This window comes from Ochotona curzoniae, unplaced genomic scaffold (assembly GCF_017591425.1).
Source record: "Ochotona curzoniae isolate NIBS_2020 unplaced genomic scaffold, NIBS_Ocur_1.0 scaffold_4701, whole genome shotgun sequence".
Classification (NCBI taxonomy): Eukaryota; Metazoa; Chordata; class Mammalia; order Lagomorpha; family Ochotonidae; genus Ochotona; species Ochotona curzoniae.
The window spans coordinates 43,660,008-43,678,658 of NW_024467122.1; the positions used below are offsets into that span (position 1 = coordinate 43,660,008).

The window sequence follows — 18,651 nt, forward strand, 5'->3', positions numbered from 1 at the left end:
TACTTATTTAGACCTAGGTTTTAGATGCCATTGTGCTCCTCACCAGCTGGTTATTTAAGTCCATTTCCCAGAAATGTCAGCATCCTTAGGTGTGACATTGAACCCTGTCCAATGAGTGATTACTTGTTATTCTTATATTCTGAACATTCAGGTGAGTGGTCAGGTTCCCTGCCAGGTGGGGTTTGAGATATAGGCTTGAATTAATTTGATCAAGCTTTCTTTCTCCCATGACCCTAGAATCTCTAGATCTCTGACTTTATATTGGTTCCCTGTTTCAGAGAATAGCGACATTCTGTGGGTGAAGCCCTGGTCCATCATGCACAGCAGAGTAAATGTGTTAAGATATTTCATGACAGGGCCCGGCGTGATAGCATAATAGTTAAGGTCCTCGCCGTGAGCACACCGGGATCCCATATGGTCACTGGTTCTAATCCCGGCAGCTCCACTTCCCATCCAGCTCCCTGCTTTGTGGCCGTCAAAGACGGCCCAAAGCCTTGGGACCCTGCACCCGCATGGGAGACCTGGAAAGAAGTTTCTGGCTCATGGCTTTGGATTGGCACAGCACTCGCCATTGTGGCCACTTGGGGAGTGAATCATCAGATGAAAGATCTTCTTCTCTGTCTCTCCTCCTCTCTGTATATCCACCTTTCCAATAAAATAAGTAAATCTTCAAAAAAAAAAAATACTGCATGACAAAGGTCTCCAGGGACTTGAAATCAGAGGAGCCTGTCAGGATCAGAGATGGAAGGCCCAGAACTGACCTTCAGATGCTGCTACTCCTGGAAATTGCTCAAAAGCTTTTCCTTTGCCTCTCCTGTTGTTAGACCTCTCATCCCCTCATATAGGGAGAAATGTGGTAGTGTAAACTGATCTCTGAGTGTGTGTAGTACCTTAATTCATAGCTGTGGTACTTAAAGGACACTGATAGTTAGAATAACCAAAGCTGTGCTTCAAAGCTGTACGCCTGGCTTAATGATGACAGCAAAGGTATCCTTACTTGTGGGAAGAGTCAGGTTATACAGGAAACCACCAAAGTATAGAATTAGTAGACTGATTCAAGCCTCTCTGTGTTTACCTAGAGTGGTTAGATGAGAACAGTATCTCATTGGAGAAAGGCATTGGGGGCAGGGAAAGTCTGTTTTGGAGAGAAGGTGGCAGAGGTAGAAATGATAGAAATATAGGGACATCTGCATGGCACATAGTACCTTGGCTGTAGAAAAGAAAAATGAAATGGTAGGAAGCTTGTGGAAATGAGGAACAACAACTGCACAGCCCAGTGGCCAGGGCTACTCAACGTTCTCATCTTTAGGATTCCTGGTAGAAATCTAATTCCCACAACCAAAGGCAATCAATGATGGTACTCTCACCAACAGAACATTTCCAGGAGGCCTTTTTCCTGGTTTTGGCTATTGTGTATTCTTCTCATGTTACCTGTATCCCTTTTATTTATTTATTTATTTTTACTTTGATTGACCCTGCCTATACCATTGCAAACAGGTTTGGTGTATGGGCACTGGCTAGCAAATCACGGGAGAAATCACCAATCATCTATTGAGTTACACTACTTATGAACCAGATACTGAATGGAACAATGGGTAAATACTACATATAGTTCAAACTACAGTCTAAACCATGGCTATTATTATCTCCATTCTATAGAGGAAAAACAAAAAGAAAGAAAAATGGAGCAGATTATCTAGTTCACCCAGCTAATAAGTGGCGCAACCTGGAATCAAACCTAAGTCTAAGTGACTGTAGTTGTAGACCTTCCTGTCTTCACCCCATTACCAGGCCTTTGTTCCCTGGTGTTAGAGAATGGAATTACAGCCTGGCTGTCAGGGACACCAGGGCACATTTAAGATTATGTAGAGTATGATCTATTGGAAGGACTTAAAGATAAAACCATGGTTTAGGCACCTGTGAAACATATGACTCTCAAGCCGCATGAGGCAGGAGACAAAGGATTTTGTAGGTAAAGGTAGCCAGTGGAATGAATGCACATGGACTTTCTCAAGAAATATTATCATCCCAGGCTTTAGATGAGGGATATTCCAGGTTTGGGGTCTGGCAAGACAAGCCTAGCAGGTTATCTTAATGACTTTGTTTATACGATAGAACTTGGGATCTCCTCCAGGGTCACTTGAAGGGCAAGATGGCAGATATCCCCAAAAAAGCTGCAGTCACAAGTGGGTCCTCTAGGGGGTTCCCTTTGTTTCCTGTAAGAGAAGTCATGAGTTCCTCAGTGTCAAAAAACACAGGCACATCATATGTAGCATGTTGAAATATGTTATCTACCTTTTAAAGAGAGAGAAATATGGTATTTTCATTTTTAAAGATTTATTTTCATTTGAAAGGCATATTTTAGAAAGAGGAAAGGAGAGACAGAAAAGAAGGGTCAGATAGAAGGAGAGGTCTTCCATCCTCTCTTTCATTACCCACATGTCCACAGTGACCATAGCTGAACTTACTCGAAGATGGAAGCCAGGAACTTCTTTGGGTCTCTTCCATAGATTTAGGGTCCCAAGGACTAGGGCCACCCTCTCTACCTTCCAGGGCCACAATCAGGGAGCTGGATCAGAAGTGGAGATTCTGGGACGTGAACTACTGCTCATATGGGATGCTGGCACCACAGGGTGGAGGATTAGCCTGTTGTGCCACTGTACTAGCCCCACGTTGTCTACTTTTGAGAGTGATATTGAGTGGCTGGTAACCATGGGTGAGTCATTAGAGTTTTTCCTGGGTTCTAAGCTTCTATTAGAAATCAGTCTCAAGCTGGAAAAGTGAATGCAAGAGATTTTGATTAAAGAAAGCAGTAAAGATCAGGTTACTTTACATTCAAGGCAGCCTGAGTTTTGGGGGTTCTATATTTAAGGGGTACAGGAAATGTATACTAGTGTCTTGGCAAAGTATTAATATTTATGGGAAAGGAACAATGACTTCCAGAGATTAAAGTTCTACCTCCTTTCTTTCCTTTTCACTTCCATGGGTTGTCATGGCAATTGTAAACTGTCATGGCAAGAATGAAAGGGGAAGTGACTCTTACTGTATTAGTGCATGAAGCTGGGAATTGGCTAGATGCCATGTTGGATTCAGCTACTTTGTACCAGTCTCAGATCTGCCTGGATCCATCTTGCAGTCTTTGCAAGATCCTTGATTTTGCTGTCTGTTTCTAGCAAGTAGGGGCTGGGGCTTGCTAGATAATATAGGAGAAATAGAATAGTATCTTGAATAGAATCTGAACAAAAATAAGAATCATTTCCTGAGAAGAAATGCTGATGCAAGGATATCTCTTTGCAGCTAATCATTAAACACTGTCCTTTGGGCTCACTTATCCAGGATTTAATTATCATCTGTGGTGTTCTCTTAGGGCAGTACATTGTTTCGGAATCATGCAAGTTTCTCTTGTCTTTTTAAAAATGCATAGTTACCCTTCTCATTCAAGATAGTCAGAACAAACTCTAGAACGCTTCTGAAAGGCCTAGCCCAGCATCTTCAATAGAAGAGGCATTGTGGGACAGATGCTCAGCTGCAGAGCAGGGGCAGAAATTAGGTCCCTGTGTGGCAGGGATGAAGGAAGACAAGCCCACCATAAAAAAATAATAGCTGTGAGTGTGAGTTACCAATGACAGAGACATCTGTGAAAACACACCTTATTGCTTACTTAGAACTTTCATGCATATTATCATTAGACTAAAAAAAAATTCCCTGTGAGGATGATTTTATATACATATGTATAAATTATATATATATTTAAGAAACATTGTCTACATTGTTCACAAAAGGATTTAAGAGCCTTATATTCAATATAGCAGATAAAATACATATATACAATATAGCAGATACAATACTAGAGATAAAAGAGAGAAAATGTGGGCTTATAGGGTTGTATTAACGCACACAAATTTGTCTTGACTGATCATGTATTTCAGAGCTAAATTCTGTGGAGCCGTTAAGGGGACCATTACTTCTGTTTGTAGGAGGAAATAGCTGGGATGTTGTTCCTCAAGAAAAGCATTTGCTTAGACATTTTCATCCTGAAACATACTATCAGGTTATGATTTGGGGGTTTTCATAGATCTTCATTCCTGTATTTCTGTCCTTGTCTCTGGGTGCATAACGATGTGTATTTACGTTTGAAATCTCTTCATGGCCATGTGTTTCTGTGTACTTCCTAATAGTTCTGTCTCTGAAGTAGCTGATGTCATCCCCAGTTGCATAAGGATGGAACTATGTCTCAGAGGGGTTAATTTGCCATGTAAATTGCAGAGAGAAAACTTTGATATTTAATCACCCCTTTTTCCCTTTGTGCCACATTGTGATGTTGGCTGTGATTATCTCTGACCTTACACACCGAACGCAGCTGTCATTGTGACTTATTGGTGTTTATATCTACAAAGCATTAAAAAAAATCATTCATTCATTCTGGAAATATTTGTTGAAATCCTGTTTTGTATTCATCACTACATTTCATATGTTAGACATCATAGTGGACAAGACAGACCAAATCAAAGCTAGTTCCTGTTTTGCTGACTATCAGTGTCATTCCAGAGGGGTAAACCAAAATATAAAGCAAACAATAGGTTGCATGGTGATGATTCCATCAATTTTAAGTGTTGCATTTTAGCAGTGTTGGGTCACCTGGAGGAAGTGACCTGATTGCAGTGGTATTTCAGTGGAGAACATGGCTTCTTGCCCTGGGCCTGGCCAGCTGGACTCCTGGTTTCTCCACCTGCACTTCCCTCCTGAGAGAGAGAGAGAGAGAGAGAGAGAGAGAGAGAGACCTTCTTATTCCCCAGGGAACTGCTTTTCATATGTTTCAGAAAGAAAGTGCATTCTTGTGTGGAGTGTGAAATGCATCTTTCCCACCTGATGCCGGCAAGTCAGGCTTTACAACCAACCACTTTGCTGCATAGCTAAGCTGTCCTGTGCTGTGCTGGGTCTTACTCTGAGATCTTCCTGCGGCTCTCAGATCAGTTAGATGTGAAGCCTACACTTCATTTCCATGCTTTCTTATTCTTTTTATTTGAAAGGACAAACTCATGAAACAAAACACTTCAAATAAATGAAAATGCCTTTAATTAAGCTGCAAAATATTGTGACTCAAATGTAGTTCTCTCTGTTTTATTTTTAAATCTTTTCTGATAATATGAGCTAGCTGAATATCAGTTTGGCAATGCTTTTAGCAGTGTAGTTTTCTTGTTTCCTCCCCTTTCAGTGTTCTTCCATTTGACCTTGTGGCCAGTAATCTAAGAGTTGGCTATGAAGTTATCCCAATCTTTGCTGTTTCCCATGATGCAAAGAGCAGATGCAAAACCCTACATAACTGCAGCCAGGTACAAAGTGTAATGGTAATGTAGCCAGAGATTTTGTTTTGAAATTCTGTGTATGTAACATGCACTTTCTTTTTCATTTAAGTTGTGTTCTGGGGTGAGAAGGCATTGTTAGCTCAGCATCTCTTTGCCCTACTGTTTCCCGAGTCATTCTTGGGGCCATACAGGGACATCCATGCCGTAACACCAGGTCCCTTGGATCCATCCCAATGTTCTCACAAACACTGCTGCTTCCACCACGGCCTAACCTAAGCTCTCAATGTAAAGACTTCCACAGACTTAATTCACAATCCCCTCTCTCTCTTGTAGGTTGAACTCTGAGGGATGACTAATTCCCTCAGAGATGGTGCTTGATATGGAAATCAGAGGCTGGTGGGGTTTGCTGCCAGTTTCCTTGTGGTTCCGGGAGTCCTGGTCCTTCCCTGGACCTCAGTGGTCTCTTTTGCCAAGTGAGGGCCATGATGATGATGTTCCTTCCACTTCAGGAATGCTGTGGTCCTGAGGCGTGTGTTTGTTTCTTTGTACTTTGTCCAGTAGAGGGGGGTGTGCACTCACAGACTAGCTGCCCCCATGAGCTCCTTCTGCAGTTTGGATTCTTGTAAGAGACAGACACCTTGAGGATGCTCATCCAGGTGAGGCACAGCAGGTGGGAGTAACTGGAGCTAATGGTGAAGGAGTATGGGTGGCCATACTATGTGGAATTAGCAAAGGAACATAAGGTACATGTAGGGAACTGATCACCAGAGCCCTCAAAGTTCTTTGTAGGTTAAAACCACACTCTGAAGAATGACGGACTGGGCAGCCACAGGTTTTGCTGCTCTTCATTGAGCAGTTTGCGTCTGCTCCCAGGTATGTTGGAGCTATATTGTGTATAAAATTTGCATGTATTATCCAGCTCCATGACAGGGCATTTATATGTGGCTTTCTGAACTCTGCTTCATAAAGTCATGCCAGTTTGGGTCTGAGGCTTCTTTTCTAACTTAACATAGTCTGGGATTCATCAGGAGGAAATATAGTATCTGCTTGGATGCAGGGAGCTTCTGCAGCCTGTCTGCGGAGGGCTGGGAGCCAGATCAGGTCCTTTCACTTTCACTTGGTCTTAGCCAAAGGCCAGAAGTGTTGCAGGTTCTTTCACTTTCAAAGGGATTAGGCCCCAAGGGATTCAGGGCAAAGGAAAAATAGAAAAGCAGAACCTCAGAGTCTTGAAGAGAACAGGAAGAAGTTACAGAGAAGCCAAAGGGCTGTTTTATGTAAAACCTTCTACTGCTTGAATTTTGTACTATCAGAATTAGGAGAGTTAAAAGGGGAAGAAGGGACAAGTTGAGGAAGTTGAGGGAGTTGAGGGGATAAAGAACGAATGAAAAGACAGGTCTGTGACTTTCTTCTGATCCAGCCATGGGGAAAAAAATCACTTTAAGTCCTTTGCCCAACTGTTCTCAGAGATTGCCCTGAGTGTGGAGAAAGCCACTGGATTTTTGAGGGCCTTCCTGGGACTGGGGCGTCTTTGTCTGCGTTCTTCCTTTCTTGTAGTGAGGGTCAGGGCAGGCGTGGGAAAATAATGATACATGCTCTTTCTGATCGATATCTTTCCCTGGGATCTCAAAGTGCTTTTCTCACATCTATGTAAATAGCACTTAATGGCACAGGAGAGGTGTTTCTGTAACTTGAGGCTGGGTCACTCCCACAGGCGTTTACCTCCTAAGTGTTGACTCTGTGTCTTGCATGCTCTCATCCAGTGCCCTGGACCTCTCAGTCCTCCACTAGGTCCTGCTGGCTTGTCCTCATGGCTGCCCAGGCTGGTGGGTTTGAAGAGGTGAACTCCAATGATGTAATTATGGAACTCATAGAGGGATCATTCATGGAGTTGCTGAATGGTATTTCCTGAGATAAGCACTTGGCACTGCATGCTGTATTCACAGTTTATGAGAAATCTTTCCGAATACATAGTGGTATAATTCCCTGCCCTGTAAGATCCTGCCTGAAAGTGGGCTGGAATTCATAGAAGCATAGTAAGTAAATGTGTTGACAGCTTATGATCTGTTATGATCTGAGATTTATTTTCTTTTTTTCTTTTTCTTTTTTTTCTTTTGTTTTACTGGAAGAGAAGTAAATAAATATTCACATGCATATTAACCAGGTTTTTTTGTATCATGTTTGCTTCTACCCCTGACATGGACTTATTCAGAAAAAACAGTGCCATAAAGTCAATAAAAATAATAACCGTGCTCCTCCACCTTCTAGTATAACTCTTTATAGATTACAGTGCACTTTCACAGACATTATGTTATTTGATCCACCCACCTACTTCATGACAGCCATCACAAATATTATTGTTTGGTTTGCAGATGAAGAAAGCAAAACCTAGCAATGAAGTAACATCCACTAGAGAAACACAGCTAACAAGACCAAAACTCAGCTCTATGTTTTCATAGCACAGGGTTTTAAAAATGATAGTAACATGGAATAAAGCACATGTAGCTAATTTGGCTCTAAAACTGAAAGTATTACATTGTGATAGTATGTGTACTCCTGTAATAGAGGCAAAGAAATTATATATATTTCAAATAAGTAAATATGAAATTGCCACTGAATAGTTTGGTATTGGAAAAATGCCTGTCATTTTGGGGAGTTGAGCCAGTGGTTAAGGCTCATGCTAAGATGCCCATAACATATATATATATATATATATATAAATATATATATATATGTATATGAATACTGGGCTTGATTACTGGCTTGGACTTGTGGCTCCAGCTTTCTGCTGATTTTAACTCAGGAGGGCAGCAATGATGGATGGCTCAAGGAATCAAATTCCCTCATTCATGCGGGATACTTGGATTGAATTCCTGACTCCTGGCTTTGATCCCACTCTTTCGGCCCCTGCCTTTGGGGAATGAGTCAGTGGATGGGAGCTCATTCTGTATGTGTGTCTCTCCATCAAGTAAATAAATATTCACAGCTTTATTAACAGGATTGCTTTATGTCATGTCATTTTCTTATCAAAATTTCTTAAAATCAGTTTTAATGTTTGTACATATTCCGATGTTTGAGTTCACCATAATTTTTAAAACTTTATTGTATTAGTTTTTGTCCGTCTTTGCTATCATAAACTATGGTGTAGTTCCCAACTCCTCATCTGAGTCTTTGTTGACATTTCCAATAGCTTTATAAAAATAATTGCTAGACTTAAGCATTTGAATGTGCTTAGCTTTATGTATATATATACACACACACATAGAGCAATATGTTTGATTTTGTAGGGTTTTTTGAATATAACAAGTTTCTCCTTAGTGACCTACTTGGTTGCAATAAATAATGGAAATTTCGCTGCCTAACAGAGTTAGCTTAAATGATTTAAGGAAATGACATTAGAAAGATTTTCTGAATTTGTGGGAACTTAGATCAAGAATGGAAAGATGTTTGGTGGATGGAGATTGGAGCCTCCCCTAGTGGGATAGTACTTTAAAATCTTAGCTTAGGCATTATGGCCTTTAAAGCTGTTCTAGGCATCTGCTCCTATGTATGTACTAAATATTGATTCCAAAGTCTCTCATGTGTTCCATAGCATGTTGCAGTTGCCCTTTTTGTGTCACTTAATATGCCATGTCCTAATGCTTCTTTTTGAATGACTCCTATGAGACCGGACTTTTGAGTGTAGAAACTCTCTTTTTTTTTTTCCTTTTTTATTCTTATCATCACTTTATGATACAGTTCCATAGCCCCTAGGGTTTCCCCTATTCCTCCCTTCCTCTACACACACACACTGAATTCTCCTATATCATTACAACAGCACAGTCCTCATGAACAGTCATAAGTCCATCATTGTGGACATGGACAATGGCATAGAGTCTAGCACCCCATTGTCGAGACAGAGCCAACAGTTTCACTGGGAGTCCATCCTCGATCTGGAAGTGGAGATGCACACTGTACCATGTCCCCACATCTGGACATGTTAGAGGGACTCTCTGTTACAAGGTATGTAGTGTATTGTAGACACTTTTGTTTTAATTTTCAGGGCTGCATTAGTATAATATGACAGACAGGGCGGCCTAAACAGCACGTATTTTCTTTTTTTTTTTTTTTTTTTAAGAATTTTATTTTTACTGAAAAGTCAGATTTACAGAGAGAAGGAAAAAAAAAAGAGAGAAAGATATTTCATCCTTTGTTTCACTCCACAAATAGCCGCAATGGCTGGAACTGAGCCGATCTGAAAGCAGTAGCCAAGAGCTTCTTCTTGGTCTCACACATACTTACTTTCTTATAGCTCTGGAGGATAGAAGTCCATGATCAGGGTGCCTCAATTCCTAGTTTTACTGTGAAATACATGAAATGTTCTTAGTTGAGTATGAAGATAATATTTATGTTGCAACATCTTACCTTTTGTATACAGTTTCTAGTGGATGGTAGAAACTGTCTCCTCCTCTTATTTGTTTGCTGACCCTGCCAATTACCCCCAGTGGGCCCTGAACCACTCCCAGCTTTAGTCTCCTTACTTGTAAAATTGGGATAATAGCACTTACCATGGCAGTTAGGAAGCCCATGAGGTCATGCATATGGGGGTGTCTGGCATGATGTGTGCTATGAAGTACACATTAGAAACTGCTGATTTAACTTGTCATTTGAAAGGTATGTTAGAAATAAGGAATATTTTAATTTACTAAAGTGGGTACAGTTGCTGAGGAAGCTCTAAAGATACACACATTTCAACATTATTTCAGTAATTCCACCATGGTTATTTATACATACTGCTAGTCCAATTTGCAATTTATTTCAGCTCACCTTGGCAATTTTGCTATGAATAAAAACAATGCTATACTTGGGTCCAGCTCCATGGCATGGTAGGCTAAGCTTCTGCCTACAGTACTGGCATTGCATATGAGCGCCATTCATGTCCTGTCTGGCTGCTTCACTTCTGATCCAGCTCCCTGCTTATGGCTTGGAGAAACAGTGAACGATGACTCATGTCATGGTTCCCTCTATCCATGTGGGAGATACAGAAGAAGCTCCTGGCTTCTGGTTCCTGGCTCTTGGCTACTGGCTTTGGATCAAACCAGCTTCAGTCGCTGTGACCATTGGGAGGTGAGCCAGCAAAGGGGGAAGGTCTCTCTCCCTTCCTCTCCCTATCCGTCTCCCTCTCTTTCCTTTTCTCTCTCTCTCCTTCTCTTTGTAATTCTGCCTTTCAAATAAAATAAAAATAGATCTTTCAAATGGCATTTATTTCTTACCTACAATTTCTTAATTTTACTGGATGATATCAGTCTTTGCCCCTGAATTCTCATAGCTGATCACATTAATTAAAAAGTTACATTAATTAAATTTTAAACTAAATCTTTCTATAAAATGTCTTGATGTCTCATCCTTAGTGTAATGGTTATGCTAACTTCCACGAAGCTTTTCATGAAAAGACCTTGGGATGTCATAGGAATATAAATTCTCCTCAGGAGCTAGAAAGTGTTTTTGTTGACTGAAGCAGCAGGCAGTTGGAACCTGGAGAGCAAGGCTGGGAGCGGGGAGCAGGGAGCGGGTGTGGCTGGTTGTTCTTTGGGATCCTTCAAGAATCAATAGCTCACATCAGAGCCCTCACTTCTCTTGTCCAAGGAAGATTCCTGATCTGCCTGTCTGTGTGGGTGTTCTGCTATGATCTGTTTCTCTATTTCTCTATTTCTCCTCCCATAATGGTTTCTCACACCCTCCCCTTTTGTCCCTGTGTTATTTCCCTTCCTATTCCCTCTCCAGTCTTACTTTTTCCTCCTCCCTCTCCACTTCTCTCCATATCCTTCTGTGTGATGAGCTGAGGAATCAGCAGCGGCTTGCAGTCCCTCAGAAACGCAGCTGCTATCTCATTCTTGTAGCTGTCTCTTCTACTACCCACTTCTTTATAGAATCCACGGAGAACACGCTTGGATAAGTTTCACGAGATTCTCTATGGGTGCTGCAAGTGCATGTGGCTTTGGTGCTCTTATAGCTGCCATAACGATCAACTCTGCCTGAGATTGTCTCTTAGATTCATCATAGCCCAGAGGTAGTTTCAAAGTCCCAAGTGGGAGCTTTGATTGAATAGAACTTGGTTTGTTTTGGAAGTATGTGTGTTTTAGCTTTTATCCTTGTTGGTTGCTTTAGAATACTTGCACATTTGGTGTCTGTCTTCACTGGTGATGAGATTTGATTCTACTTTTCAAAACCATAGGAATGATTACAATTGAATTTCATTTAGCAAATAATAATGATAAATTTTGATTTTATTTACAATTATATCTGTGTTCATTTATTAACTTGGTTTTCTAATTATTCTGGTATATCTCTTGAGAACTGTGATAAAGAGGGTAGCCTGCATGTAGACAGAACTGAGTTAGTTAGAGGGTATTATTTGGTTTAGGTTGAGCCTGGAAGAGCATTAACTATGGCATTACTTACTTGAAAAATAAGAAAGGATGTCTGTGTTGGGGTGGTGATGCTGCAGTCAACGATTTGATTCTTCTGGAGTTATTTCCAGGTTCATGGAACCTAAGTTGTGATATCTCCTCTTTGCTCCTTGTCAACAGGACCTGTTTCATCCTTTACTTCCCCAACCAGGTGCTAACATTTATACAGTGCCTGGAAAACAACAGAAGCTTGATGTGTCTTTTTGCAACATGCATCTTACAGGTTTTTAAACACCCACATGGAACCATAACGGCATCTTGCAAATCTCTCTGCAAAGCCAGCCACAGTTCTTCCTTTGTCTGGCACCAGCTTACCTTTCGATAAGAGGATGCACTTATTCCACTTCTTAGTAGTTTCTCAGCTTCAGTTGTTTGTGGTTACCAGTTTTCTTTCCCCACGTTTCAGAGCCAGAGGACTCACCAAGAAGGTGGGACTAGGAGATCTCATGTTTCCTGTCTTTGCAAATTGACTTACACTCTTGTATTCCTTCCATTCCTTCTTTCTGCTCCAGCCTGCCTGCAGACTGCATTGCTCTTTCATTGCCTGCTCTTTTTGGCTGCTGAGTTGGTTCTACCTTGGGCATGCTGCTAATTTCCTGCTTCCTCTCTTTCTGCCTCTGGTTTACTGCACGGTGCGTTAAGAACCCTCAGCTTAAATCTATGAAACTTTATTTTAGTGAATCTTGGAGGTATTTTTGGGTAGAGCTAGTCTGTGTGGAACAGTTTGGACCTCATTGACATTAGCCCTCTACCCGTATGCTTCCTTTCACACTGTGTCTCACACACCACATGGTTGCACAAATTCTGTGTCTCCAAGCTCCTCATTTTATGAGAATGCTCCGAGCATTTCTGCTGCATGACCTGCCCACTGGTCCCTTCTGCTTCCTCTCCTGTAAGCTCTTGCCCAGCCATTAGGACCTGGCCCACCTGCCTTCCTTGTGGTGGTGCTTGCTGGTATACTCTACCTATCTCTTTCTCCTCTGAGATTTAAAACTCCTGTGTCTCACCACACAGGGTTTAATCACACACCCTGTCTCTAATGAGCATGTGTGTGCCTTATGACCAAGAGGAGACTATTTAGTCAGCAGCCATGGCAGCTGCAATGGCAGCACCCCCACACCTTCCTGAATGTGACATTTACACAGCATATTATCATCTGCAAAGCTCTTTCATCTGCCTTATCACACACCTGGTTCTCACAGGTGCACTGGGAGGTCAGTATTACCCTATTCTGTATAGATTTTCAGAAGCCCTGATCTGAACTCAGTGACTTACTGCGAAAAATGACCTTTAACCAAGCGTGATTTAAAAGACAACTTTTTTTTAAAAAAAAAGGTTTATTTATTTTTATTGGAAAGTCAGATATACAGAGAGGAGGAGAGACAGAGAGAAAGATCTGTCTGTTAATTCACTCCACAAGTGGCCACGATGAGCCAGTCCAAAGCCAGGAGCTTCTTACTGGTCTCCCATGCAGGTGCAGAGTTCCAAGGCCTTGGGCCATCCTCTGCTCCTTTCCCAGGTCACAAACAGGGAGCTGCATGGCAGGTGGGGACGCTGGGATACACACTGGCACTTATATGGGATCCTGGCACATGCAAGGCAAGGACTTTAGCTGTTAGACTACCATGCTGGGCCCAAAAGACGATGCTTTTTAGGAAAATGTTTGATGTTCTTCAACAGCCTAGGTATAGGCAATAATGCTTGGGAATTAAGCTTTTAGGCATTTTAATGTTTTTTTTAAGATTTATTTATTTATTGGAAAGTCAGATATACAGAAAGGAGGAGAGACAGAGAGGAAGATCTTCCGTCTGATGATTCACTCCCCAAGTGAGCGCAACGGCCGATGCTATGCTGATCCTAAGCCAGGGTCCAGGAACTTCTTCCAGGTATCCAACATGGGTGCAGAGTCCCAAGGCTTTGGACTGTCCTCTACTGCTTTCCCAGGCCACAAGCAGGGAGCTGGATGGGAAGTGGAGCTGCCGGGATTAGAACTGGTGTCCATTTGGGATCCCGGGGTGTTCAAGGCAAGGACTTTAGCCACTAGGCCACGCTGCTGGGCCCAAGGCATTTTAATGTTAATGAAATACTTAATAAATGCGCATGAAGATTGGGAGGTTTCAGTCACTAAAACTGAAAAAGAATTTTTGAAAATACCATCATACAAAGTAGCTCTTTTAACAGAACATGTTTTTTAGATTTTCCCCAAAAGATCATTTTTTTAAATTTGCACAATGACAGAGGAGATAAGGAGAAAGAGGAATAGGGAGAGAATATCCATCCACTTGTTCATTTTCCAAGGGCCATGACAGTCAGAGTTGGGCCAGGCTGATGCCAGGAGCCGGGAGCACTGTCTCCCTCATGGGAAGCAAAGGCTAAGTACTTATGACAACTGCTGCTTTCCTAGGTGTTTTATCAGGAAGTGGATTGGATGGAAGTGGAACAGCCAGGACTTAAGCTGGTGCTCAGATATGAGATGCCTTTGTTGTGGGGGTGGCTTAATTTCTTAATTTGCTGCACCAAACACTAGCCCCTGATTTTTTTTTAAGCTGTTAATTTATGTAACTCAAATGTGAGAAGTACTTAAACAGAAACATTACTAATTTGTAAAGTCCATTAAATATTTCCCTTAAATAGGTTTAAAATGCGTTGCCCTAGTGCCTTGGTCCTCATGACCCAGCAATAGTAGGTGTCTTCGTTTACTACTAATCTTTGAGACTTGATTGTAAAACAAATTGTTTTGCCAGATGTTAATAACAGACAGTCATGGGCAGCTTAGTATATGTCAGAAGGTTTAATGTATTACCTCTAATACTTAAAGACATCTTGGATTTATTTCCTCTATTTTATGATGCTAAAAACTAGGCAAGTATTTTTAAAAATTCCTTAATAGGGAAGAAGGTTAGAAGAGAGAGGTGGGGAAAATATGAACCAATCTTTCATCAGTGATTTAAAACTCCAAAAGGCCACAACAGCTAGGACTGTGCCTGGCCTAATTCAGTCCAGGTCCCCCACATGGGTGGTAGACACCTAACCACCCAAGTCATTGTTGCTGCCTCTCAGGGTGTGTACTAGGAAGGAGTTGGAATGGAGATCTGGTACTGGGTGTGGAATACAAGAATTCTAGTGTGGGATGTGGTCATGCCAACCTGTATCCCACCCTGTGAACCAAGCACCCATCCCAAGGGGTGATTTTCTTAAGCTGTATGTTCACAGCTAGTAGATGTTGGAACATGGACTCAAGCTGTGACTCTCCTGTGTTATAACATATCCTTGGATAGAAACCTATTATAAAATATCATGCCATTTTAGAAAGAAGGATGATGGGAAGGAGTCAGTCCCTTAATCTTAAGAATCTGTGAATGACTAGATGAAGGTTTAAAAAGATCATCGATGTGTTATGGGAATACAGCCCCATTGAATTGCCTCTAATTTCAAAGAACTCAAAGGCTCAGTAGAGAAAAGTGCACGCAGTGTCTTTAACCTTGCCTGTGTGGCAAGCAAGGTTCCATAATTGGGTTCCTCTTCCAAATTAAAAAAAAAAAAATAGAAGATGTATATGTAGAAAAAGAAAACTTAAGCCTGTTTTGTCAACTACTGTTGAGTTGATCATGTGCAAGGGATATAATGAAGAGGCCAGAGAGTGTAATTGAGTCTAGCAAATGTTTTGTGGATTTTACTTCTCCTTCCTCTAAGTGTTGTAAATCCCAGTTTCTGAAAATGAAAGTAACCATCTCAGATTCCTCTTCCATTAGGACGTCAACTATTAGAGTAGACACGACATACACTCTACAATTAGAACACTGTTGTCTGTGTTGATGATGAAGAGCAAGAACTTTTCTAGTGCAGTTTCTCAACTCTGTCTACACACTGTAGGATATGTTGGGAGAACTTTTAACACAGTCACCAAGATGAGTCCCAAGCAGTGATTCAAGAAAACTAAACAGCTGCTGAGAAAATGGAGAGTCTTATTGATAAAGAAGCAAAATGTCAAGGGCAGGTAAAACTTAAGGAGAAATTCCTTCACAAATCAGAAGTTATGAGTGGCATAGAGAATCTTTAACAGCATAGCTGCAAGTAACCTCCTCTTCTCTCTCTCTTTTTTTTTTTTTTGTGTATATCAGAAAATCAATTTCTCTTCTCCCAGCATCTATTTCCCCGATGTCTGGTAATACCACTGCACTGTCCCTTTAGAGAGCCGCACTTCACCCTCACCTTTTTGTGGTAGGATAAGCCCTCTCCCCTTATATAGAAATGGTCATGTGATACAGAATTGGGCAATGGAAATTCACCTAAGTTGATTACTGTGATGGGTTCAGAGATGGCCACTGATTTCCCAGTCCTTTGCTGGTGTAGTTGGGATACCCTCTTTGTACCTATGATTAATTAGCTAGAAGGGTATAATTCTGAAGTTGTAATGACAATCTTGATGCTACAAGGAAAAAGCAGAGAATTAAGAGATGCAGGCAGATTTCTTGTGATAGCATTTGAGAAGCTGGATCCATCCATACCTATGATTTTGGACTTTTTGGGTATATGAGCGAATAAGTTTCCTTTTGCTTATACCAGTACAGTTAGATTTTTGTCACTTTGCAGTATAAAGAGCTATAACCAACTAACTCTTCTCGGTGGGATCCTAAGATTAAAAGAAGTGGGGTATTGATATTGGAATCTGAAGTCCTTCCTAGAAATCTAAATCTGTTTCCTCAACTAATTAGTGCTGTATGATCAATCCTCACCACATATCTTGCTCCATATATTAGATTTAATTTTTTTCTCTGTGTATTCTTGTTTTTAGCTCTAACTAGGTTGTAGACCTTGTTATATGTATAATAAAGATATTTCAGATATATGATTCTGCTTTTGGAGTCATTGCTGCAGATGTTAATACTTAGCTTCCTGCCATTTAGTCCTCCAACACTGATTAGGTTAACTCTGTATGCTGTATGGGGCTTAGGACCTTGAATGTAGACTCAAGAGTGTTTATATTACTTACTAAATAGTGAAATTCATGTGAGATTCTTGAGTAGTGGAGTGAGATGATCCAATCCTGAATTCAGAAAGTTTAACCAAGATGCAGAATGAATAGTGCCAAGAGGTTACGAAAATAGAGGATGGTGGGTGGTTATTATAATTCTTGAGGTCTCAAATCAGGGATAGGAAAGAATTAATATGAAAAATATTGTACAAACATATTCACAAAGCTTAACAATTTAGAGTCAAAGGAAGGGGAGAAATTCCATGTAACTCTAGAATGTGAGCTTCTCTTACAAGGATGGAGTTGCTGTGAATACTTTTAGATGTTGAACATGGACAAATGAACCTCTCTTTTCCTTTCATCTGTAAAAAGGAATAATAATAATTACTTTATGCGTGGCTATCAAATGATGATAAAAATCCCCAAACTCTACATGTATGCAATCAACTAAACACAGATCAGAAATATTTCTAGAAATTCTGTCTGTAACAAAAATTTAGGGACATTTTCTTCTTTTTGGGTTTCAAAATAATACTGTACTAAAACTATTCACATAGCATTTATATTGTACCCTTATTCCATATTATAAGTAAACCAAACATGATTTAAAGTTATGAGACAGTGTGTGTAGACTCTATTCAAATTCTGCCTAATCTTTTCTCTGAGGAACTTGAGCATCTTTCATTTCTGAGAAGCATACTGGTGCCAATCTGCCATGGATACTGAGGAACAACTGTATGTGTCAGTTAGCTTAATGTCTGGGTCCTGGTACATGATACATTAATGTAGCTTTCTTTATTAAGATCAAATAGCTTGTACTGAGTCTGTTGCTACCATCCTTGAATATAAGAAACATGACCACTTCCCTCTCATTTCGGATTATATGGCAAGATAATGGTAGCAATCTGAATAAAAACCCTGATTCTTCACTCTTTGGAATAGGAAGCAGGGAATAGGATAGGCCAGCATGAGTCAGCTCATGTTATTCATGGATTTGGCATAGATACCATATTTTCTCTCACACATTGTGTGTTATGTCGGTGGCTTTTAAATTTCAATATTGCTGCACTATCCAGTGGGACTATTTTTTTAAAGATTTATTTTTATTATTTTTTTATTGGAAAGGCGGACATACAGAGAGGAGAGACAGAGAGGAAGATCTTCCGTCCAATGATTCACTCCCCAAGTGAGCGCAACGGCCAATGCTATGCCGATCCAAAGCCAGGAGCCTCTTCCGGGTCTGCCACGCGGGTGCAGGTTCCCAAAGCTTTGGGCTGTCCTCAACTGCCTTCCTGGGCCACAGGCAGGGAGCTGGATGGGAAGTGGGGCTGCTGGGATAGAACTGGTGCCCATAAGGGATCCCGGGCATGCAAGGCGAGGACCTTAACCACTTGCGCCACCGCGCCGGGCCCCTGTGGGACTATTTTAAAGTTGATGTCAGGATATTGGGCTGATTGTTTATTCTGTAGCACTTTATATACTCAACACATCTCAAAGGCATGCATGAAATTTACTATGGGCTAAGCGTTTAAAGGGCACTACCCAAAAACATTATTACTCTAAGCCACCTTAGTTTCACATTATAGCTTGCAGTTTTTAAGAGAAAATTGTTAATAAATAACTGGATTTAAAAAAATGCTTGAAAGGCACAATTAGTTGAGTTTATAGGACATGATTTTTAAAATAGGAGATGGAAGCAAACAGAATTTAAACGTGATGGGAATAAATGAGGCTTCTTAGCTTACTTTTTTTGGTGAGTGCACGTCAGCGTTTTCGATTTTATGCTTTATTTGACTAACATTACGCATCGTTTTTTTTTCAAAGCAGATTTTGCTTCACTATGATGATAATTATAACAATTCCCAGAAACTCTTTCATGTACTACTAGAATGTTATTCTTTATTTGCCTCTTACTTTGTTTCCT

General features: G+C 40.8%; 1 protein-coding gene across 2 annotated transcripts in view; it reads left to right on the forward strand.

Moving 5' to 3' along the window:
• FMN1 (formin 1) overlaps window positions 1-18,651 on the forward strand; it is a 360,709-nt gene that overhangs the window by 21,684 nt on the left and 320,374 nt on the right. The gene's annotated exons all lie outside the window — the stretch shown is intronic.